Source organism: Monodelphis domestica, chromosome X (assembly GCF_027887165.1).
Source record: "Monodelphis domestica isolate mMonDom1 chromosome X, mMonDom1.pri, whole genome shotgun sequence".
NCBI classification, from domain to species: Eukaryota; Metazoa; Chordata; class Mammalia; order Didelphimorphia; family Didelphidae; genus Monodelphis; species Monodelphis domestica.
Window position 1 is genome coordinate 83837041 of NC_077235.1, and position 23135 is coordinate 83860175.

The 23135-nt window shown below is 35.3% G+C and overlaps 1 long non-coding RNA gene across 1 annotated transcript in view; it reads left to right on the forward strand.

Annotated features, from left to right (window-relative positions):
• Positions 1-22152, forward strand: part of LOC103098920 (uncharacterized) — a 58910-nt gene extending 36758 nt beyond the window's left edge. The window contains exon 4 of the long non-coding RNA XR_008914735.1: positions 20453-22152. This is a non-coding gene — a long non-coding RNA (uncharacterized LOC103098920). The remainder of the gene's footprint in view (positions 1-20452) is intronic.
• The last annotated feature ends 983 nt before the right edge of the window (positions 22153-23135 follow it).

Genomic DNA, 23135 nt, shown 5'->3' on the forward strand with positions numbered 1-23135 from the left:
ACCTGGAAGGGCTCTCAGATATATGGACCCACGTGCCCCAGGGGTTCATGGAAAGTCTGAGTTTATTTGCACAAATTTTGAGCCAAGATTCAGATAATATAAAATTAAAAAGCAGTAAAGTAATCAAATACATAGATCATCTACTCTTGTAACTTCTATAGTGGTGGATACCTGCATTGGTGATAATATTTAAGACATTCACATTTGGTCATCAAAAGTTATTGCTGTTACTACATACAACAATCTACTGGTGCTGCTCATTTAAGTTTATATCAATTCATGTAAGTTGCTCCAAGTTTTTTCTGTGATTGTCCTGGCCATCATTTCTTATGACACAATAGTATTCCATTACAATCATATATCACAACTTGTTTAATCATTCTTCAATTGATGAACATCCCCTCAATTTTAATTCTTTGTCACTACAAATAAGAGTGGGTATAAATATTTTTGTATAGGCAGATCCTTTTTCACTATCTTTGATCTCTTTGGGTTACAGACCTAGTAGTATTGTTATTAGGTTGAAGGTTTATGCAAAAGGTTTATGTTGCTTTGGATATGGTTCCAAATTGCTGTCCTGAATGGCTATATCAGTTTATAGTTCCACAAGCAACATATTAGTGTACAAGTTTTCCAATATCTCTTCCAACATTTGTTATTTTCCTTTTTTTCTCCATATTAGCCAATATGATCATTGTTAGGTGGCACATCAGAGTTGTTTAATTTATATTTCTCTAGTCATGATTTGGAGTATATTTTATATGAATGAAGATAGTCCTAATTTCTTTATTTCAAAATAGCCTGTTCACATCCTTTGACCATTTATCAGTTGGATAATGACTTATATTATTATAAAATTGTCAGAGTTCTCTATATATGTGAGAAAACAAGGCCTTTGTCAGAGACATTTGCTATAAAATCTCCTCCCCCTTCATTCATTTTTTTCCTTTCTAATCTTGGGTGCATTGATTTTGTTTATGCAAAATCTTTTAAATTTATTGTAGTCAAAATGATCTATTTTACATCTTATAATGCTCTCTAGATTGTTTAGTAATAAATTCATTGCTTATCCATAGTTCTGAAAGGTAAATTCTTTTGTGCTTCCCTAATTTGTTTATAGTATCCTCCTTTATTTCTAGATCAAGTTCCATTTTGACTTTATCTTGGTAAATGTATGAGATATTGGTCTATGCCTAATTTCTGACATATTATGTTCCAGTTTTCCCAGAAGTTTTCCTCAAATGGTGAGTTCTTCCCCAATAGCTTGGATCTTCAGTTTTATTGACTACTAGTTTACTATGGTCATTTAACTACTATGTATTGATTTCCTAACTTATTCTGTTGATCCATGACTCTATTTCTTAGCCAATATCAGATTGTTTTGATGATTATCACTTTTGTTGTATAGTTTGAGATCTGGTACAGCTAGGCCTCCTTCCTTCATTATTTTTAATTAATTCCCATGGTATTCTTGATATTTTGTCCTTTCAGATGAATTTTATTATTGTTTCTAATTCTAGGAAACAACTTTTGGGTAGTTTGATTGGTATAGCACTGAATAGATAAATTTAAATAGGATTATCATTTTTATTATATTGGCACATCCTATCAATGAACAATTAATATTTTTCCAGTTATTTAGGTTTGACTTTATTTGTATGAAAAGTGTTTGTAATTGTGTTCATAGAGTTTTGGTTTGTTTTGGTATATAATATATATATAATATCCTTAGTTATTTTATATTGTCTAAAGTTATTTTAAAGAAATTTCCTTTTCTATCTTTTGCTGTTGAACATCATTGGTGATACATAGACCAAATCACCATTAATTAGAGAAATTCAAATTAAAAAAATTATGACCTAGCACCTTACAGCGATTAGATTGGATAATCTAACATAAAAGGAAAGAAAATTATAAATGTTAGAGGGAATGTGGGAAAATTGGAACACTAATATATTGTTGGTGGAGCTATGAGCTGATTGATATAATCATTTTGGACAGTAGTTTGGAACCACACCCAAAGGGTCATAAAACTGTGTATAACCTTTGACCCAGCAATACCACTACTAGTTCTGTATCCCAAAGAGATCAAAGACAGGGGAAAAGAACCTATTTGTAAAAAGATATTTATAGTAGCTCTTTTTGTGGTGGCAAAAAATTGGGAACTGAAGGCATGTCCATCAATTGGGGAATAGCTGAGCATGTTATGGTATCTGGTTGTTATGGAATATATATATCTTTATATTTCCTATATGCCATAGGAAAAAATGATTTCATAAAAACCTGAAAAGATTGTATGAAATGATTCAAAGTGAGATGAACAGAACCAAGAGAACATTGTTTACAGTAACAAATACACAATGAAAATTATGAAGGATTAAACTATTATCAACAATGCAAGAATCCAAGATAACCCCAAAGGGCTTAAGATGAAAAATGCTGTACACAACCATAGAATTAAATGTCAAATTATTAAGTCAAATTTCCTTTTATGAGTTTTTTCCTTACATGTGTGATGTCTTCTTTAATGACATGAGGAATATGGAAATTTGTATTGTATGACAACAATAAAATAACATCAGTTTTTTTTACTATCTGGGGAAGGGGCAGGGGAAAGAGGGAGGCAGAGAATTCAGATTATAAAAAGTCAGAAAACAATTGTTAAAAACTTTTTCTTCAGGCAACTAGGTGGCTCAGTGGATAGAGAGCCAGTTTTGGAGATGGAAAATCCTGAGTTCAAATATGACCTGTCTGACCCTGGACAAGTCACTTAACCTCAATTGTCTAGACCTTACCATTCTTCTGCCTTGGAACTGATCTTTAGTATTGATTCTAAGATGATAGATAAGGCTTTTCAAAAAAAATTGTTACTTCATGTAGTTGGAAAAAAGGAATAGAAATAGGGGGAAGCTGGGTAGCTCAGTGAATTGAGCGTCAGGCCTAGAGATGGGAGGTCCTACGTTCAAATCTTGCCTCAGACACTTCCCAGCTGTGTGACCCTGGGCAAGTCACTTGACCCCCATTGCCTAGTCATTACCACTCTTCTGTCTTGAAACCAATACACAGTATTGATTTCAAGATGGAAGGTAAGGGTTTTAAATTAAAAAAAAGGAATAGAAATAAAAGGAAAAGAAAGGCTTTAAATGCCAGAGAGCATTGTATATTTAATCCTGAAGTTGATAGGAACCCACTAGATTTTATTGAGTGGAAGGGTAGAGGGGAAGGCACATGGTCAGACTCTAGGAAGATGATTCTGAGAGCTTAGTACAAGATGAAATGAAAGGGGGATATACTAGGAGTAGAGACCCTCCAACCATAAGTCTGTTTGAATATTCCATTGTTTTCATGATCAGGTGGAGTTAGTATCAGAGCAGATAAGGGGGCATATGTGAGAGTTGTGTCAGTGGTAAAAGTTGAATGATTTGGGGTACGTACTTTATAGGGAAAATGATATAGGCTAAGGGATTGCCCTTTGCAGGGGCAATGGTTAGTAATGATTTACAAGATGGAGACAATGGATTTAGATTACCTTAGTGGTTCTAAACAGAGTTTTTTATGGGATAATAATTCAGTATGTCTATTTGTAACCATCTAACAGAGTTTCTCATAGAATTCTTGCACCAGTAATTTCTTGGCAGAACATTTAGTATTTGGGGAGGGGAAAACATTTGCTTTTCTCATGCTGGGGAGAAGATTATGTGCTTTATAATTCCTAAGTTATGGCTTTGATTTTACTGGGGCCTACTCTCACTATTGGTGGCTGCACATTCCTATTTGAAACTTTTAATGAGAGAGAAGGTTTTAGAAAAAGAAAAAAAAACCCTGCAAGATATTTTATGTCATTTTGGCCATGGTCTGGTTGGATTTACAGAGATAAAATGAGACAAGCAAAGAAAAGAAACTTTTTCCTGGTTTGTAGAAATTTTTATGACATTGTCCAATATTTAGAGACCACATTTGCAACTTAATTGTAGTGTCATTGGTGTAAATTTCTAAATTATGGTTTGAAGATTTTTGTAAATGCTTAAATATTTTAAGGAAGAAGGAGAATGCCAAAATATCAGTGTAAATCTTTGCAATGGAGCTCAGTGAAAGTAATGTGCTCTATAATTTGAGGTATAAGCAGCTTGGAATTAGAGTTATGAATGATATCATTAATGATTGTAAATCCTACTTTGAGTGTATTGAGTTTCTCCTAAATCTGAATTACAGTGTAATCTCATTGAAAATGAGATAATTGTGATGTTTCACCCTCTGTAGATGGATCAGACTTGAATGAAAAAATACACTTAATATTTGGCAGTAAGGAACTATGTTTAGAAGCTGCATGAATAAGAAATGAAAGTACAGTTACTCTATACTGGTTTTCTAATGTTATTAGTCTAGAATGCAAATATTAGTCTAGAATACAAAGATGGATGAAGCAATTTAATATGTAAGGTGATTTCAGCATGTATTCAACCAAATTGATGTTATTTGATTGGCAAAAAGTGTTGTGTCATGTTTTATAGATCTAAAACATTGTTTATGTTACTATTAGGCTACTAATTTTTCTTGTATTGTGATTTGGGGGAAATCATTGTGTAAGAAATGCTGTTTATTTTTAAATGACTAGCAGAAGTTGATAATTTGAATCATTGGAATATTAACTTTTCTCCTGACAGAGATTTGTCATGGTTTTTTAAAAATGTAAAGCATTGTATTGGAAATATTTTGCTTTAAAATGAATAATAATAGGAGAGAGGAAGGGAGAATTTGGTTTGGAAAAGGACAGAAAACAATTATTTTTAAAAATCATTTTTTGGATCAGCTAGTTGGTTGATCCAAAGTGGATAGAGAGCCAGGCCTGGAAATGAAAGACCCTGGGTTCAAATATGACCTCAGATATTTCCTAGCTGTGTGGTTGTGGGCACTTAACCCTAGTTGCCTAGACCTTACCACTCTTCCTCCCTTAAAACCAATACTTAGTATCAATTCTAAGTGAAAGGTAAAGTTTTTTTTTAAGTTTCTTCACATAATTGAATAAACCCCCAAAAGGAATAGGAATAAGAGAAAGAGAAAGGCTTTGAATGACAGAGAACATTTCATATTTAAACCTGAAGCTAATAGGAAGAAACTGGATTTTATGGAATCGAAGTGTGGGGGAGAAGGTAAATGGTCAGACATACATACTTTTAAGATGATTCTGAGAGCCGAATGCAAGACAGGCTGGAATAGGCCTATAGTGGGGGTAGAGATCCCAACCACAAATTGTGTGAAATGATGAGGTAGAAGTAGTATCACTGCAGATAAGGGGGCATATGTAAGAGTTGTATCAAAGATAAAATTGACAGGTCATGTTGATTTGGAGGGTGGTAAGAGAGTAAAGAGTGAAGAATGATTCCCAGCTTGTGAGCCTAGGTGATTGGGAAGATGGTAGTACCTTCAACAGTAATATGGATGTTTAGAGGGAAGGAGCATTAGGGGTACAGGATAGAAAGTGTTCATTTTTTGACACATCAATTAAAGATATTTACAGGAAATCCAGTTGTATAGTATCCAATAACCAAGTTGGAGATGGAAGACTAGAGGTCAGCAGAGAGGTTTGAATTTTACAAGTATTGGAGAATAATCTGCATAGAGATGAGTACTGAATCCATGAGAACTTTTGACACCACCTAGTGATAATCTAGAGAGAGATGGTCTAGGGCAGTCTAGGTCATAGCCCAGTGAGACACTCATGCTTACCAGATATGACCTAGATGAATATCCAGCTAAGGATTCTAAAATGGAGTGGTCATTGTGAGGGGCTGGTGAGCAGATACTGTCTTTTAAAAAAAATCCTTACCTTCTATCTTAGAATGAATACTAAGCTATCAGTTCCAAATGAGAAGAGTGGTAAGGGCTAGGCAATTGGTGTTAACTGACAGCTAGGAAGTGTCTGAGGCCAAAATTTGAAACTGGGACCTCCCATATACAGGCCTGGCTCTCTATACACTGAGTTGCCTAGGTTCCTTTTAGATACTGTCTTTTACCCTTCCTTGTAAATGCTTAGTACAGTGCAGACCATAAAATAGGTGATTAATAAATGTTTATTGAGTGACTGATTAGGAGGAAATCCAGGAGAGATGAGTGTCCCCAAAAAATTTAAAGAGAGGAAATTCTTTAGAAGAGGATGAACAACAGAGTTAAAGGCTACAGAGTGCTCAGAAGAGATTAAGATTGAGAAAAGGACATTCAGTTTCTCACTGAAGAGACTATTCAGAATATTGGTGAATGTAGTATCAATTGTATGATGAGATCACAAGCTATGTTGTATAGAGTTAAATAGAGAAAAAAAAGAAATAGAGGTGACTAGACTGCCTTCTCAAGGAGTCTAGTCACAACAAGGGAGGTGATATATGGGATGATAGAAGTAATGGATCAATCTAAGAAAGTATTTGTTTTTTGAGTATGGGAGAGACTTGGACCTATTTGTAGGTAGTGGGGAAGAGAGAGAGAGACAGACACACACACATACACACAGAGACAGACAGACAGACCCACAGAGAGAGAGACAGACAGACAGACAAACAGACTTGAAGATAAGGGAGAATAGAGATGATGTAAGGACCAAATTGCCCAAGGAAATGGGTTGGAATGGGACCCCTTGGGCATGTGAAGTGCTTTGCTTTAATAAGAAATAAACACATCATTATATGTGAGACAACGGAGAAGGAGAAATTATTTCTGGTGGAGCCAAGATGGTGGAGTGAAGCAGAGAAGCTCAAGGTCACCAGGAGAATCCTCTCCAACCAATATTAAAATAACTCCACAAAATGAATAGGGGAGTGAAAGAACCAACAAGAAGACAGAAAGAAACAACTTTTAAGAAAAGAAAGACCTAAAAGGTAGGTAGAGAACATTTGGGGCACTGGAGAAAGAGGGGGTCACAGTCAGCAAGAGACTATAGCAAATACTGAAGAGCAAGCCCCACCCCACCCCACTCCACATCTGCTGTTTCATGATTGGAACCAAAGCAGAAGTCAATATTCAGACCCTGAGACACTGCCTGGGCAAACAGAGTTCCAAGCCAGTGCACACTCCTTGGGGTTTCAAACCTGTGAGAAAGAATATAATATATAAAAAAAATCAGGGGATGAAAAAGAGTATTGCAATAAGAGAACAGGGAAAGGAGAGATAGAATAGAATAAGTTATACAACATAAAGAGGTATGAAAAATCATTATGGGGAGGTGAGGATAAGGGTGGTGATGGGCAATGCTTAAAATTTACTCTCATCAAAACTGGCTCAGAGAGGGAAAAATAAACATACTCTTTGGGGTATAGAATTATATTGTACCCTTCAGAGAAGTAGAAGGGGAATAAGACAAGGGAAGAAGGAGGTATTTGGAGGGAGGGAGAAATGGGTATGTGTGTGATAAAAAGCAAAACACTGGTGAGGAGGAACAGAGTGAAAGGGAACAGATCAGGATCAAAAGGGGGAAATAAGATGGAGGGCAATACACAGTAATCATAACTATGAATGTGAATTGGATGGTCTCACCCATAAAATGGAAGTGGATACCAGAATTCTACTATATGTTGTTTACAGGAAACACATTTGAGGTAAGGTCACCCACACACAGATGAAAGGTAAAGGACTGGAGCAGAATTTATTATGCATCATCTAAAGTAAAAGAGCAAGAGTAGCAATCATGATACAAGACAAAGCTAAAGTAAAAATTGGTTTGATTAAAAGAGATAAGAAAGGAAATTACATCATGCTAAAAGGAACTATAAACAATGAAGTAATATCTATACTAAATATTTATGCACCAAAAAGCATCCAGATTTTTAAAGGAGAAACTCAAGGAGCTTAAGCAGGAACTAGAAAGTAAAACCATACTAGTGGGGAACCTCAATCTTCCCCTATCAGAACTAGATGAATTGAATAAAAAATAAATAAGAAAGAAGTAAGAGAAGTAAATGAAATGTTAGAAAAATTAGAGTTAATAGATGTCTGGAGATATTTGAACAGGAATAAAAAGGAATATACCTTCTTTTCAGCACTCCGTGTACTAGGGCATAAAAACATTGCAAATGACTACACAAAAGCAGAAATAACACACACAATTTTTTCAGATCATAATGGGAGAAAAATTGATAAGGGTTCATGGAGAGGCAAATTTAAAATTAATTTGAAACTAGTTAATCTAATTATTCAAAACAGTTGGGATAAAAAACAATTACTGATTTCATTAAAGGGAATGACAATGAGGAGACAACATATCAAAATCTATTGGACACAGCCAAAGCAGAACTCAGGGAAAATTTATATCCCTGAGTGCCTATATCAACAAATAGTGAGGGAGGAGATCAATTGATTGGGCTTGCAACTTACAAAAAAAATTAGAAAGAGAACAAATTAAAAACCCCCAGATAAAAACTAAATTGGAACTAAAAACTAAGGGAGAAATCAATAAAATTTAAAATAAAAGAACTTTTGAACTAACAAATGAGACTAGAAGATGGTACATTGAAAAAACAAATAAAATAGATAAAGTACTGGTAAATCTAATTTTAAAAAAGAAAGAAAAGAATCAAATCAACACTATCAAAAATGAAAAGGATGGTCTCACCTCTAATGAAGAGGAAGTTAAGACAATTATTTAGAACCACTTTGCTCAATTATGTGGCAATAAATATAACAATCTAGGAGAAATGGACAAATAATTAAAAAATATAAAAAGCCTAGATTAACAAAAGAGGAAATAGAATACTTAAATAATCCCATCTCAGAAAAGGAAATTGAATAAGCCATCAAAGAACTCCCTAAGAAAAAATCCCTACAGCTAGATGGGTTCACAAGTGAATTTTATCAAACATTTAAACTAATTGCAATACTACACAAACTATTTGACAAAATAAGTAAAGAAGAAGTCTTACCAAACTCTTTATGACACAAATATGGTCCTGATTTCCAAACTGGGAATACCAAAAACAGAGAAAGAAAACTATAGACCAATCTCCTTAATGAACATAAATGCAAAAATCTTAAATAAAATATAAGCAAAGAGATTAAATTCATTATGGGGGGGCAGCTGGGTAGCTCAGTGGATTGAGAGCTAGCCCTAGAGACGGGAGGTCCTAGGTTCAAATTTGGCCTCAGACACTTCCCAGCTGTGTGACCCTGGGCAAGTCACTTGACCCCCATTGCCTAGCCCTTACCACTCTTCTGCCTTGGAGCCAATACACAGTATTGACTCCAAGACGGAAGGTAAGGGTTTAAAAAAATTCATTATGGCCAGGTAGGATTTAAACCAGTAATGCAAGACTGTTTAACATTAGGAAAATAATCCACATAATTGACTATATCAATGACCAAACTAAGAGAAACCACATGATTATATCAGTAGATGCAGAAAAAGCTTTTGACAAAATACAATACCCATTCCTATTGAAAACACTAGAAAGTATCGGAATAGAAAGGCCTTTCCTCAAAATAATAAACAGAATTTATTTTAAACCATCAGCAAGTATCATTTGCAATGGGGAGAAGTTAGAAGCCTTCCCTGTAATATTAGGAGTGAAGCAAGGATGCCCTTTATCACTACTATTATTTAAAGTTGTATTAGAAATATTAGCAGTAGCAATTCGAGAAGAAAAAGAAATTGAAGAGATACAAGTATGCAATGAGGAAACCTATCTCTCTTTGCAGATAATATGTTAGTAAGTTTACTTACTAACTAAGAGAATCCTAGAAAATCAACTAAAAACTAGTTGAAATAATTAATGACTGTAAAAGTTGCACGATACAAAACAAACCCACATAAATCATCAGCATTTATCTATATTTTCCACAAAAATCAGAAGCAAGAGTTAGAAAGAGAAATCCCAATTAAAATCACTCTAGACAATATAAAATATTTGGGACTCTTATCTGCCAAGACAAACAGAAATTATATGAGTAAAACTACAAAATACTTTTCACACAAATAAAACTAGATCTAAATAATTGAACAAGTTAATTATTCATGGTTAGGATGAGCAAACATAAAAAAATGACAAACCCACCTAAATTAATTTACTTATTCAGTGCCATACCTATCAAACTACCAAAAAATGTTTTTTGTATAATTCAAAAAAAATATTTAAAAGTTGATCTGGAAGAACAAAAGATCAAACATATCAAAGGAACTAATGAAAAACAAAATGTGAACTGTAGTGGCCTAGCAGTATTGGATCTTAAACTGTACTAATAAGCAGTGATGATCAAAACAATGTGGTACTGGCTAAGAGATAGAAGTATAGATCAATGGAATTGACTAGGGGTAAATGACCTCAGCAAGCTAGTCTTTGATAAATTGAAAGGTTCCATCTTTTAGAAAAAGAATTGATGAAAACTTCTGGGAAAATTGGAAAACAGTATGGAAAAAATTAGATTTGGACCTACATCTCACACCCTATACCAAGATAAATTCAAAATGGGTAAATAACTTAAATATGAAGTGAAATAATAAATTAGGTGAATATAGAATAGTATACCTATCAGATCTATGGGAAGTGAAGGAATTTAAGACCAAACAAGAGACAGAAAACAGTATAAAATGTAAAATGAATAATTTTGATTATATTAAATTAAAAATTTTTTGTACAAAGAAGACCAATACAACCAAAATTAAAAGTGAAGAAATAAAATTGGAAGCAAAACAACGGGAAACAAAAAAAAATTTAATAACAAAATTTTCTGACAAAGGTCTAATTTCCCAAATATATTAGAAACTAAGTCAAATGTATTAGAAATCAAGCCATTTCATTCTCCAATTGACAAATGGTCAAAGGATATGAATAGACAGTTTTCAGATGAAAATTAAAACTATTAATAATCACATGAAAAAGTTTTCTAAATCCTTCCTGATTAGCAAAATGCAAGTCAGAATAACTCTGAGGTACTACCTCACAACTAGCAGATTGGCCAATATGACAGTAAAGGAAAATAATAAATGCTGGAGGGGATGTACAAAAATTGGGCCTTGCTGGTGGAGATGTGAATTGATTCAACCATTCTGGAAGGCAATTCATAATTATGCCCAAAGGGCTTTTAAAGAAATCTTACCAGGGAGGTGGAGCTAAGATGGCAGCTTAGTCACAGGAACCTTCTGAATCTCCTTCTAACTGATCATTACAAAGTGTCTCAAAAGGACAGAAATCAAAATCAGATGAGTAAAGGGGCTTTCCCACACAGTCTTAAAGTTAAACAGTGTTTGGGGATTCTAGATAAATCAACCCCCCAAAGAAAGTAGTAAGAGATGTGAATGAAATCTTAGAAAAATGAGAGTTAATAGATATATGGAGAAAAATAAATAGGGATATAAAGGAATACACCTTCTTTTCAGCAGCACATGGCACGTTCACAAAGATCAACCATGTAGTAGGGCATAAAAACATTGCAAACAAATGCACAAAAGCAGAAACAATAAATGCAACTTTTTTTTCAGATCATGATGCAATAAAGATGATAGTTGGTAAGGATACATGGAGAGTCAAATCAAAACTTAATTGGAAATTAAATAATCTGGTTGGTTAAAGAACAAACCATAGAAACAATGATTTCATAGAAGAGAATGACAATGAGGAAATGATATGAGTATCAAAATTTCTGGGCTACTGCAAAAGCAGTAGTCAGGGGAAAATTTATATCACTGAGTGCCCATATAAATAGAAAAGAGAAAGAGGAGATTAACAAATTGGGCAGGAAACTAAAAAAAAAAACTAGAACAATAACAAATTAAAAACCCTCAGAGAAAGACCAAATTGCAAATCCTAAAAATCAATGGAGAAATTAATAAAATTGAAAGTAAAAGAACTATTGTACTAATAAGTAAAATTATGAGCTGGTATTTTGAAAAAAAAAACAAAATAGATCAAGTACTGGTTAATCTAATTAAGAAAAAGAAAGAAGAGAACCAAATTAACAGTATCATGAATGAAAAGAGTTACCTCACCTCTAACAGATAAAATTAAGATAATTATTAAGAACTATTTTGCCCAATTATATGACAATAAATGTGGCAATCTAGATGAAATGGATGAATATTTACAAAAATATAAATTGCCTAGATTAACAGAAGAGGAAATGGAATACTTAAATAATCCCATATCAGAAAAAGAAATTCAACAAGTTATCAAAGAACAACCTAAGAAAAAATCACCAGGGCCAGATGGATTCACAAGTGAATTCTATCAAACATTTAAAGATCAAGAAATCCAAATACTCTACAAACTATTTGACAAAATAAGCACAGGAGTCTTACCAAATTCTTTCTATGATACAAATATGGTACTGATTCCCAAGCCAGGAAGACTAAAAACAGAGAAGGAAAACTATAGACCAATCTCCTTAATGAACATAGATGCAAAAATATTAAATTAAATAATAGCTAAAAGGCTAAAACAAGTTATGACAAAGATTATTCACTATGACTGGGTGGGATTAATACCAAGAATACAAGGATGGTTTAATATTAGGAAAACTATCCACATAATTGACCATATCAACAACCAAACTAATAGAAATCACATGATTGTCTCAATAGATGCAGAAAAAGCCTTTGACAAAATACAACACCCATTCCTATTGAAAATACTAGAAAGTATAGGAATAGAAGGACCTTTCCTCAAAAGTATCATCTGAAATGGGGATAAGTTAGGGTACCATCTTAAGAATTTGCTAGCTCATGCTGACTCCATGATAAGGTAACAAGCTTTACTATAAGAGAGTATAGTACTGCAATAGGTAGAGAGTTAGCTAGTAGGAAATTTAAGTAAGAAAGATAGGTAGTTGTCCAAGGGGTTCTCAGGAATGTTTTTTATCTTGATTAGTTACTAAGGAAGTGGTCATTTAAAATGTTTGGGAGGTTGTTGCCCTGTTGTTCCCAAGGAACTGATACCACTTTACCCATGATTCACTCTGTTTGCATAGAAAGGGGAAACAAAATAAAATGTAAATAGGATGCTAGTGATATGCTCAACACACCAGGGCAACTTTCCTTCAAATTTTGCTCTTTCTGCCCAGGCTTTAAGGAAGATAGTGATTGTGGAAACTGGGTATTGTTTGAAACTAGAACTGTGAGGCTGGGAAACTGAGCCCCCTTAATCAAGGACTTAACATATGTCTGAACATGGATGTGAGGAATTTTCTCATCATTGTAAATCTAAGCAGCCCATTTGTCATATCTGAAAGGTGGTCCCATCATAATCCACTAGTTATTGTTTCCATGTTTATAGTTTACTTGCCAGAGTTAGTGGGACTTCTCAGCACACATAAAAATGAAACAATACTGTGGTGAATTTCACACTGGCCCATTATAAATTCATTGCCAGTGTTTTTTAGATTGGAAAAAGGAAATGAGATGCTATCTTTTTGGTCATGTGTTTTATTGTTCTGTTAATATAGCTGTGATAATTAAAGATTCTGAGAGTCTAACTTCTGGGTTAGAAAAGTATCATTTAGGCTAGCATTAAATATTACATTAATGGTCTATGATCCTCTTGCTAATCAAAGATCCCAAAGTTCCCTTGTGTGAGTCCATAAATACAATTTTGGAGCTCATTTTTCAACCTCTCTCTTGGACGTCCCCAAACAACTCCAATTGGTGAATAGTTGATGAGGAAGTGTTCCATCAAGACTCTCAACTCCTCCTCATAACCTGGTGATGAATTAATACCTACTGATAGTACTTCTGCTGAGTTCTTCACTTTTGGGGAGCTCAGGACACCTCCTCCCTCAACCTCCCTCTTCAAGTTTTCTGTCACCCACCCTCAAATAACACAAGCTGAGCTGAAACCCAAGGCCTGGCTCTTAGAAGCCCTGGACCCTGGTCAGCCCTAGATCTGCATCCAGACCGACCAGTCATACATTTTTCTAATGGTTCTTAATGAGTGATCCTAGGACCTATTTGGTCTAACATGTAGCAAAAGCTGGTTCTATTTACTGAGTAAGGCAGATCTCACATCTGTCCCATAATCTTGACTTCCTTTCTATTCTTTAATGGAAGAGATTCATTATGTGGGGCATAAAGGAATTAAATACAGAGATAGAGGGACATATGTGAGCTTCTAATTTTAAAGTCATATGTAGAAATGTTTTATGATATGTACTGTCCATAGCTGAATTCCTTGGTGACCTTAAATTAATATATATCAGTCTTTTAAAGTGATTTCCTTGTCACGTTGTGGCTGACCACATAGGAGTCTAAAGAATTCTCTCAATAAACTTCTGAAATTCCATGCCTTTTTACTCTACCTTCTCACCACTTAGTCCCTTTTAACAGCAAACTTGGCTTAAAGACACAGCTGCTAGAACACGTGAGTATAAAAAACTTTTTCTCTCTTCTCTTTTCTACTTAAGTTAAATTGGAATCAGCAGTTTTTCTTTTTCTTCCCTTTAATCTTAAGGGACAGCTGGGTGGCTCAGTGGATTGAGAGCCAGGCCTAGAGACAGAAGGTCCTGGGTTCAAATCGGATCTCGGATACTTCCCAGCTGTGTGACTCTGATAGTTAGATAGAAAACAGCTGTTTTAAATCTCAGCAACAGGACCCTAAAGTCCTGGCTGGAAGAGCTGTTTCTAAATATCCTTTCCCATAAGGAACAACATCCTAGATTAGAAAAAAAAACCCTGTGGAAACTTTGTTGCTTTGCCCTGCTCCCCACATGTTTTGTGAAGACTGTTAGAGAAATAATTAAAAAAAAATATATATATATATAAATGAGTACTACATTCTTTGACATTTATATGGCAGCTGAAGAATTAGGGGCATTGAGGAATGCAGGATACCTCCAAATTTTTATATTAATAGGTACTGTCATTTTTGTACTCCTCAATACTATATTTAGATTTGCTAAAATAAAAAATATTGAGGATAAAATAGAAAATATTGAGGATAAAATAGAAAAATTTGAGGATAAAATGCAAGCCCAATTAGAAGATCTAAAATGTTTCTTACAGGATCAATTGGCAAACACCCACTCTACGAGAAACAGACCTGTTTCTGAACCATTGAATAAGGAAATTTCCTTCCCTGAAATAGAGATGGAAAACACCTTCCCTATATCCCAGTTAGCAGTGCAAATTTTGACTGAATTAAATCCCCAAAACCCTTCCCCTGCAATCCCAGTTTCTCATGTTCCCTCTCCTACAGAAAACGAAATTCCAACGCAAAGGAGATCTTGTCCTCCTAAAGAAACCTGTCCTTGTCAAACTGACCCACAGGTACAAAATTCAACTAGAGGCCTGTTTCCTCTAAGAGAAGTACCTGAAATAGGATGGAATGGGGATGTGGTGACATTAAGACATAGGATACCGTTTACTCCCCAAGAAATAAATGAATTTACAAGAAATATCCCCACATATGAACAAGATCCTTTTCTAGTAGCAAAAAAAGATGGGAGGCATATTTTTTCAGTATAATCCGTCTTACAAGGACATTGAGAACTTGCTACAGGCTTTTTTAACTGAACGTGAGAAAAATAAAATAATTGCTCATGTCAACAAAACCCGGGGGCATAATGCAGCACATTGGCCATCTCAGGATCCGGAATGGGACTACAACAATCCTGAGGATTATCTACAACTATACCGTTGTAGAGAGGCCATCCTCACGGCAATGAAGGAATGTGCAGACAGTACAGATAAGTGGATGGAACTTGGATAGTGTTTTTTCTCCTAGATCCCTGCAGATTGTTCAGTGACATTACACTGTCACTAATGGAGAAGTCCATTATGTTGGATTATACCACAGTGTATTAGTCTCTGTGTACCATGTTCTCTTGGTTCTGCTCCTCTCGCTCTGCATCACTTCCTGGAGGTTGTTTCAGTCTCCATGGAATTCCTCCACTTTATTATTCCTTTTTGCACAATAGTATTCCATCACCAACATATACCACAATTTGTTCAGCCATGCCCCAACTGATGGGCATTCCCTCGTTTTCCAATTTTTGGCCACCACAAAGAGCGTAGCTATGAATATTTTTGTACAAGTCTTTTTGTCCATTATCTCTTTGGGGTACAGACCCAGCAGTGCTATGGCTGGATCAAAGGGTAGACATTCTTTTATCGCACTTTCTGCATAGTTCCAAATTGCCCTCTAGAATGGTTGGATCAGTTCACAACTCCACCAGCAATGAATTATTGTCCCTACTTTGCCACATCCCCTCCAGCATTCATTACTTTCCATAGCTGTCATGTTAGCCAATCTGCTAGGTGTGAGGTGATACCTCAAAGTTGTTTTGATTTGCATCTCTCTGATTAGAAGAGATTTAGAACACTTCTTCATGTGCTTATTAATAGTTTTGATTTCTTCATCTGAAAACTGCCTATCCTTGTCCCTTGCCCATTTATCAATTGGGGAATGGCTTGATTTTTTGTACAATTGATTTAGCTCTTTATAAATTTGAGTAATTAAACCTTTGTCAGAGGTTTTTATGAAGATTTTTTTCCCAATTTGTTGTTTTCCTTCTGATTTTAGTTACATTGGTTTTGTTTGTACAAAAGCTTTTTAATTTGATGTAGTTGAAATTATTTATTTTACATTTTGTGATTCTTTCTATGTCTTGCTTGGTTTTAAAGTCTTTCCCCTCCCAAAGGTCTGACATGTATACTATTCTGTGTTTACCCAATTTACTTATGGTTTCCTTCTTTATGTTTAAGTCATTCACCCATTGTGAGTTTATCTTGGTGTAGGGTGTGAGGTGTTGATCAATTCCTAATCTCTCCCACACTGTCTTCCAATTTTCCAAGCAGTTTTTATTGAATAGTGGATTTTTGTCCCAAAAGCTGGGATCTTTGGGTTTATCGTATACTGTCTTGCTGAGGTCCCTTGCCCCCAGTCTATTCCACTGATCCTCCTTTCTGTCTCTTAGCCAGTACCAAATTGTTTTGATGACTGCTGCTTTGTAATATAGTTTGAGGACTGGGACTGCAAGGCCCCCATCATTTGTGGTTTTTTTTTTCATTATTTCCCTGGATATCCTTGATCTTTTGTTCTTCCAAATGAACTTTGTTATGCTTTTTTCTAAATCAGTAAAGAAATTTTTTGGGAGTTCCATGGGTATGGCACTAAATAGATAAATAAGTTTGGGTAGGATGGTCATTTTTATTATATTTGCTTATCCTATCCATGAGCAGTTAATGTTTTTCCAATTGCTCAAGTCTAGTTTTAGTCGTGTGGAGGGTGTTTTGTAGTTGTGTTCATATAGTTCCTGTGTTTGTCTCGGGAGATAGATTCCTAGGTATTTTATTTTGTCTAAGGTGATTTTGAATGGGATTTCAATTTCTAGTTTTTGCTGCTGAGCTGTGTTGGAGATATATAGAAAAGCTGATGACTTATGTGGGTTTATTTTGTATCCTGCAACTTTGCTAAAGTTGTTGATTATTTCAATTAGTTTTTTGGTTGAATCTCTAGGATTCTTTAAGTAGACCATCATGTCATCCGCAGAGAGTGATAACTTGGTCTCCTCCTTGCCTATTTTGATGCCTTCAGTTTCTTTTTCTTCTCTAATTGCTACTGCTAGTGTTTATAGTACAATGTCAAATAATAGAGGTGATAATGGGCATCCTTGTTTCACTCCTGATCTTATTGGGAATGCATCTAGTTTATCCCCATTGCAGATGATATTAGCTGATGGTTTTAGATATATACTCTTTATTATTTTTAGGAACGACTCTTCTAATCCTATGCTTCTAGTGTTTTTAGTAGGAATGGGTGTTGTATTTTATCAAAGGCTTTTTCTGCATCTATTGAGATAATCACGTGGTTCTTGTTGGTTTGTTTGTTGATGTGGTCAATTATGTGGATGGTTTTCCTAATACTGAACCAGCCCTGCATCCCTGGTATAATCCTACTTGATCATGGTGGATGACCCTTCTGATCACTTGCTGGAGTCTTTTTGCTAGTATCCTATTTAAGATTTTTGCATCTATATTCATTAGGGAGATTGGTCTATAGTTTTCTTTCTCTGTTTTTGACCTGCCTGGTTTTGGAATCAGTACCATGTTTGTGTCATTAAAGGAGTTTGGTAGAATTCTCTCTTTGCTTATTATGTCAAATAGTTTGTATAGTATTGGAGTTAGCTGTTCTTTGAATGTTTGATAGAATTCACTGGTGAATACCTCAGGCCCTGGGTATTTTTTGTCTATTTTGTTTGTTTTTTCAAAGTACCAGCTTCTTGTCTCATTTATTAAATCAATAGTTCTATCACTTTCGATTTTAATTTCTCCCTTAATTTTTAGGATTTCTAGTTTGGTTTTCTGCTGGGTGTTTTTAATTTGGTCACTTTCGAGTTTTTTTATTTGCATTTCCAATTGATTGATCTCTGCTCTCCCTAGTTTGTTAATATATGCACTCAGGGATATGAATTTACCTCTGATTACCAATTTGGCTGCATCCCAAAAGGTTTGAAAGGGTGTCTCGCCATTGTCATTTTCCTCGATGAATTTATTAATTGTTTCTATGATTTCTTCTCTAACTAAATGATTTTGGAGTATCATATTGTTTAGTTTCCAATTAGTTTTTGTTTTGGTTTTCCACGTACCATTTCTGATCGTTATTTTTATTGACTTGTGGTCTGAAAAGGCTGCATTTATTATTTCTGCTTTTCTGCAATTGAGTGTCATGTTTCTGTGACCTAATGTATGGTCAATCTTTGTGAATGTGCAGTGTGGTGCTGAGAAGAAGGTGTATTCCTTTTTATCCCTATTTATTTTTCTCCATATGTCTATTAATTCTAATTTTTCTAAGATTTCATTCACTTCTTTTACCTCTTTCTTATTTATTTTTTGATTTGATTTATCTAAATTTGATAATGGTTGGTTCAAGTCTCCCACTAATATGGTTTTATTGTCTGTTTCTTCCTTCAAGTCTCCTAGTTTCTCCATTAGAAATTTGGGTGCTATATTATTTGGTGCATACATGTTGATTAGTGATATTTCCTCATTATCTAAAGTCCCTTTTAACAAAATAGAATTACCTTCCCTATCCCTTTTGATCAGATCTGTTTTTGTTTTGGCTTTATCAGATATCATGATTGCCACTCCTGCCCTCTTTCTGTCAGTTGAACCCCAGAAGGTCTTACTCCATCCTTTAATTCTGACCTTGTGGGTGTCTTTCCCCACCTCATGTGTGTTTTTTGGAGACAACATATGGTAGGATTTTGGATTCTAATCCATTCTTCTATTCGTCTACGTTTTATGGGTGAGTTCATCCCATTCACGTTCAACGTTATGATTGTGACTTGTGGACTCCCTGGCATTTTGATATCCTTCCCTAATTCTAACCTTTCTTCTTCAGCTCTACCTTTTAGTCCAGAGATTTACTTTAAATCAGTCCCCCTTGTATTTCCCTTTCTACCCCCCTCCCTTCTTAGTCCCTCCCTTATTTTCCCCTGTAGTCTTTTTAAAATTTCCCCCCCACCCTCTCCCTCCCTTGTACTGCTTCCCTCCCCACTAGTCTGTTTTTTACCCTTCTACTCCCCTATAGGGCGCAAATGTATTCTCTTCCCCAATGGATTGGATTGTTCTTCCCTCTTTGGGTCAGTTTCAAAGTACGTAAGACTTGAGTATTTCCTATCTCCAACCTCTTTACCCTTCCAGTGTATCGACTTTCTCCCCCCTACTGCCATGAGCTTCTTTGTGACATATAAATTTACCCCCATTTGTTTCTTTTCCCATTTCTTTTAGTCATAACCTCTTTTCTTTTTTAGCTTTAGTCATGTATATATATATACATACACATGTATATGTATTTATGCATGCATATACCTATATACCTATTTATGTCTTGTCCTTTCATCCTAGAGTTTGTCACTGTTCCCTCTGAGTGTAGTTCTTCTGGCTGCTTAGGTTATAGCAACAGTTTTTAAGAGATGCCAATGACCTCTTTTCTTATAGGGATACATATCATTTTAACTTATTGAGTCTCTTAAAAATTGTTGTTGTTGTTGTTGTAGTTTTCCCCCTCTTTTTTAATTACCTTTTGATGATTCTCTTGAGATCTGTGGTTGGACTTCAAATTTTCTGTTCAGGTCTGGTCTTTTATTTATGAATGCTTGGAACTCTTCTGTAGCTCATCATTCTGCATAGGAACATTTTGCTTGTCCTGCACGCTACTCTGCTATTCTCTTGAGTTTAATGGGTGAATTCATTCCATTCACATCCAGAGTTATGATTACTAGCTGTGTATTTCCCAGCATTGAGGTTTCTACTCCTGGTCCTGCCTTTTCTACTTTCACTATTTCCTTCTACACCAATGTACATTTTTAATCAATCTACCTTTTCCCACCCAAAGGAATATCAACATTAAAAGATCTCTTAAAGAGGATTTTGCTACGCTTTTCTCCCCACAGTAAGTACACTATAATTCTTCTTGCTTTCTTAACTAATAGCAAAATATGCCTCATTATGTCTTAACTGCTTTTCATATACTTTGTATTGTAGGAGATTGAAATGAAGGGGAAATGTGAAGAGTAACCAAGTTGTCTGGAAAAGTACAAAATCCCAACTGATTTCTACCAAATGACTCTCCAAAATCTCTGATATAAAGCCTGCAAATGAATTCTGGAGAAGCACAATACCAAAAAGGACAGAGCAAAATGAATTTTCATTCCAAAACACCTTAGAAGGCCAAGACAGAAGATCTAGTGCACCAGGGTGGAAGTGGATGTGGAAGCCTCCTGCCTCGGCAAGTCCAGAGCTCCTTTTGGTACAGCTGAATCAACAGGAAAAACTTGTGGTGCTTACAGGCACAGATCATCATTGGGGAGGGGCAACCACTCCAAAGGAGATTACAAGGAATCCCTTTGCTGTCTCTGGCTTGCAAGACTCTGAATCCCTTTCCTAAAGTCAGATCCAGGTAGTAGTCCAAATGTGCATTTGTAGGCAGAAGAGAGGCAGTAGCAGAGTACAAACCGGTTCTTTTGGTTTCATGGGGTTTCATGCAAGCCTGGTCAGAATTGCAAGGAGGAAAGGAGTGCTTGTGCTTACACATATAGCAGAGCACAGGCCAGGAGAGTGTTAAAAACCATCTTGGAAGAACTGACGCCAGTTAGATCTCCTGAGGTATCTCTGAAGGGAAGTGCCTAAAGAACCAGAAGCCTTGAACAATGCTCCCTGCACTGTAGTTACAGAGCCCCACGTGATCCATTTTTTAATGTGAAGGAAAAGAAAAGCCTGGAAAAATGAGCAAACAAGAACCCACGAACCTCAGCATAGAAAGTTATTTGGGTCACAGGAACAACCAAAAAGAATCCAACATGAAGTCAGAAGAAGGCAACCACGTCAATACTTGTTCATCCAAAACCTCCAAGAAAAACATGAATTGCTCTCTAAGCCAAAAGCATGTAGTACGGGAGAGCCAAAAGGAGGTTCAAAATCAAACAAGAGAGGGAGAAGAAAAGTTGTGAGAGGAAATGAGTGTGATATTGTAAAATCATGAAAAAGGAAAGTCATGAAAAAAAATGACAACGATCACACTAAAGAAATTAATAGCTAAAGTTCCAGAATAGGTCAACTGCATAAAAGAGCCAAGTAAATCCAATCAAGAGAAGTTCTTAAAATCAGAATTGGCCAAATGGTAAAAGATATAGAAAAGTGTACCAAAGGGAACACAACCTCAAAACAGGCAGAATTGGCAAGATGGAAAAAGAGATAGACATTCCCTGAGGAATCAACTGTTTATTCATTAGAATTCATTGACTAGGAAAGGAGGTATAAAAGCTCTTTCAAGAAAAACATGCTTTCAAAATTAATATTGAATAAATCGAAGCCAGCTAATGACCCCATGGGTCATTTAGAAACGATCCAGCAAAGTTAAATGAATTACAAACAAACAAACAAACAAACAGAAAGGTGGAATATCTCACTGAATAAAAGAACTGACCTGAAAAATCAATCCATGAGAGATCATCTCAGAATTATTGGATGACCTGAAAGCCATGATCAACAAGGAGATCTGATATCATCATTCAAGAAATTATCAAGGAAAACATCCAGGACATTCTAGAACCAGAGGGTGAAATGGAATTGAATAACCCACTCATCACCTTGAGAAGAAGATACCAAAAGGACAACTCCAAAGAATATTGGAGTCAAATTTTGTTCCTCTCAGCTGAAGGAGAAACGATTGCAAAGAGACAAAAGGAAACAATTTTTATATGTAATGGGGGGGGGGGCGGGAAAAAAACTGAAGTTTCAAATTAAAAACTGGAGAAGTCACTTCTGTTAAAAATTGTTCTCAGCTCATCATTCTGCATAGGAACATTTTGCGTGTCCTGCATCATGTATTTGAAACACTAGTCACATGGCAATACTTTATCGAAATGCATTAAGCTACAGAAAAAATCAGGCATCCTAAGTGCTTTGATAATTTACTCATCATATTCAATGACATCAAAAACGCAGTATAGAGCTATCCAATGTGGAATTAGTTACTAATGTCCAAAGATATAGAAAGGTTCATTTGAATAGTGGTTTCCAGATGACAGAACTTTTATTGAGATTCTTGTTGATTACTTTAAATTTATAATAATACAAAACACTTAGTCTTTTACACTTTATCAGTCATCTGATTTTCTGAAATATATCCAATGTTTGTTAAGAATCTGTGCTGGTCAGAAGAATGGATTCCAATGGAAGTAAGTTTTGCTCAATTGAATTCCGACAAGGGTTAAAACTCCTCCTTTGGTGAGTGGCTCTTCTAGGGCCCCATCACTGTTTCTTGATTTCTTTAAATCATCAGAAGATCCCAATGCACTCCTTCCATTTTTCCAAAATTAGCCGTATGGAGCAGTGTACCTAACGGGCATTTGTCTAAAAGATTCCTCAAAGGTTTGTCCTTCTCAGTGGCATCAAAATTGTTTTTCAGATCTCCTTTTCCCAACTCTAAGCCCCCTTTCTCTTTCAAGCCTTGAATTCAAAAGTCTGTCAGTGCAAGTTGATTTCCATTTGGCTCTAGCTCTGTACTCATTCTTTCCTTATTTAGACTCTTTTTTTTTTCCTTTCTGATGAGGTCATCTCACCCTTTTCTTCATTTCTTCTACTTGCTTAATCTCTCCAGTCTTGATTTCTTTGGCAAGTTGCTCTAATCAAAACATGATTCAATTTCTCTTCTGATTGTTTTGAT